The sequence below is a fragment of the Saccopteryx bilineata genome, chromosome 11 (assembly GCF_036850765.1).
Source record: "Saccopteryx bilineata isolate mSacBil1 chromosome 11, mSacBil1_pri_phased_curated, whole genome shotgun sequence".
Taxonomy (NCBI): Eukaryota; Metazoa; Chordata; class Mammalia; order Chiroptera; family Emballonuridae; genus Saccopteryx; species Saccopteryx bilineata.
This window is the reverse complement of record NC_089500.1, coordinates 62,895,565-62,898,056: the sequence shown is the minus strand read 5'-3', so window position 1 is coordinate 62,898,056 and position 2,492 is coordinate 62,895,565.

Here is a 2,492-nt window from a genome sequence, read left to right as displayed (position 1 = left end):
ATTTCCTCTGGTGATTGTAATAATATGTTATAAAACTTTGCATTCTTTATTACATGTCCCTGCTTAGTTATTGATGAACACACTTTCAATAAGTTTTTGTATAATATCTTGTAATCTTTGATAAAGGATATTAATGTCTATATATAAATATTATTATAGAATCTTAAAATAAAACATTTAAAATTTGTTTTTGCAGTAGCCTTTAAAAGGATGAAGAGGTTTTTTTTGTAGTTGTTGTTTTTTGTATTTTTCTGAAGCTGGAAACGGGGATAGACAGTCAGACAGACTCCCGCATACGCCCGACTGGGATCCACCCGGCGCGCCCACCAAGGGGAGATGCTTTGCCCCTCCGGGGCATCGCTCTGCCGCGACCAGAGCCACTCTAGCGCCTGGGGCAGAGGCCAAGGAGCCATCCCCAGCGCCCGGGCCATCTTTGCTCCAATGGAGCCTCGGCTGCGGGAGGGGAAGAGAGAGACAGAGAGAAAGGAGAGGGGGAGGGTTGGAGAAGCAGATGGGTGCTTCTCCTATGTGCCCTGGCCGGGAATCGAACCCAGGACTTCTGCACACCAGGCCGACGCTCTACCACTGAGCAAACCGGCCAGGGCCTAAAAGGATGAAGAGTTTTAAAAAAATAAATAAAATAAAAGGATGAAGAGTTTGATGGATTTTTTTTTCAATAAAAAACCAAAATCGGAATTTGTTATATAGGAATTGGCCTTGGATGGTAAAATAGTCACAAGCACAACCACTCCAACTTGAAGAGAGCAAGCACATCAGTTTTTGAAATAAAAAACAATAACTCCAGAATTAAATATAGTGTTCCTGAATGCTGGACAGTGCAACAATATAACAATTTTAAAGAAAAATATGATGGACTAGTAACTTCTAACAAAAAGTTATGTTGCGAGTATTGTGCAAAATATGACTTCATAAAAGAGAAAAGTGTGTGTCGAAAGAAAGGAAATGTTTTTCAGATTGAGGCATCAGGGAAAAATAAAGAGGTACAACAAGCCTCACTAAGGAAAAAATGAAAGAATATCTTTTATCAAAAGCTCATAACATTTGTAAAGAGAACGTAAAAAATATGAGTAGGACTCAATTACAAAAGCAATAAATATGATGAATGAAAAATATTTAAGTACTACTTGTATAGTATTTAATACAGTTTACAACTTGGCAAAAAGATGTAAACCGGGTTTTTTTAGACATAGAAGTACAAATTAAAAATGGATTAGATATGGCAATACGATTATATTCATGTAAAATTGCTCTGAAAGTAGTTGATTTCATCGCAAAGGAAATTAAAAACAAAATATTTACTAAAATTATTGAAAATAATCTGAAAATATGTTTGATTATTCATGAAGCTTCAACCATATCTTGCAAGCTAGTTTTTATACTTTTCTTAAAAGTTGAGGATTCAGTTATATCACCAACAATTTTTGTTAAGCTAGTTGGATTGGAAAAACAAGATGCAGAGACAATATGTTCTTCAGTTATTGAAAGTTTAAATAATGTTGGGCTTACTAAGAACTACTTAGAAAAACACTTAATAGGATTTTGCTTCGATGGTGCCAGTGTTATGCTTAGGAGAAAAACTGGAGTGAGCACCAGGATAGCAAAAGAGTTTCCAAACATCGTAATAAGGCACTGTTTAAACCATCACATCCATCTTGTTTTAGATGATTCGATGAAATAAAGCAAGTAAATCATTTAAAAATATTTATTGATAAGATATATACTATTTTTCATCAATCCAATAAGAACCAAATTGAATAAAATATCCAAACAACTTGGAATTGAAATTATAAAGATTGGTAGAGTTTGGGGACCACGATGGGCTGCCTGTAGTTTAAGGCAGTGGTCCCCAAACCCCAGGGCCGCGGACCGGTACCAGTCCGTGGGCCATTTGGTACCGGTCCACAGAGAAAGAATAAGTAACTTACATTATTTCCATTTTATTTATATTTAAGTCTGAACGATGTTTTATTTTTAAAAACTGACCAGATTCCCTCTGTTACATCCGTCTAAGACTCACTCTTGACGCTTGTCTCTCTCACGTGATACATTTATGCGTCCCACCCTAAAGGCCGGTCCGTGAAAATATTTTCTGACATTAAACCAGTCTGTGGCCCAAAAAAGGTTGGGGACCACTGGTTTAAGGTCAACCCTAGCTGTGTGGTACGCTTCTCCAGCGCTACATCACTATTTTTATTCAAATTAAATGTATTTAGGTATGGCTGCCCATCTTGAAAATATATATTTTATAACTGACTTGGCAATGATGATTGATATTTTAAATTAAATTTCTCTTCTTTCAAATATACTGCAAGCAAGAAATACAGACATAATAAAGGCTGAAAAACTCGCGATACAATCCATTAAAGCATTTCAAGTGCTTGGAAAGGAAAAGTGTCCATACAAAAAAAGTTGATAAATTAATTACTTCAGAAACCTTCAAAAATATAAAATTTGTAGGAAAGCATCGATTT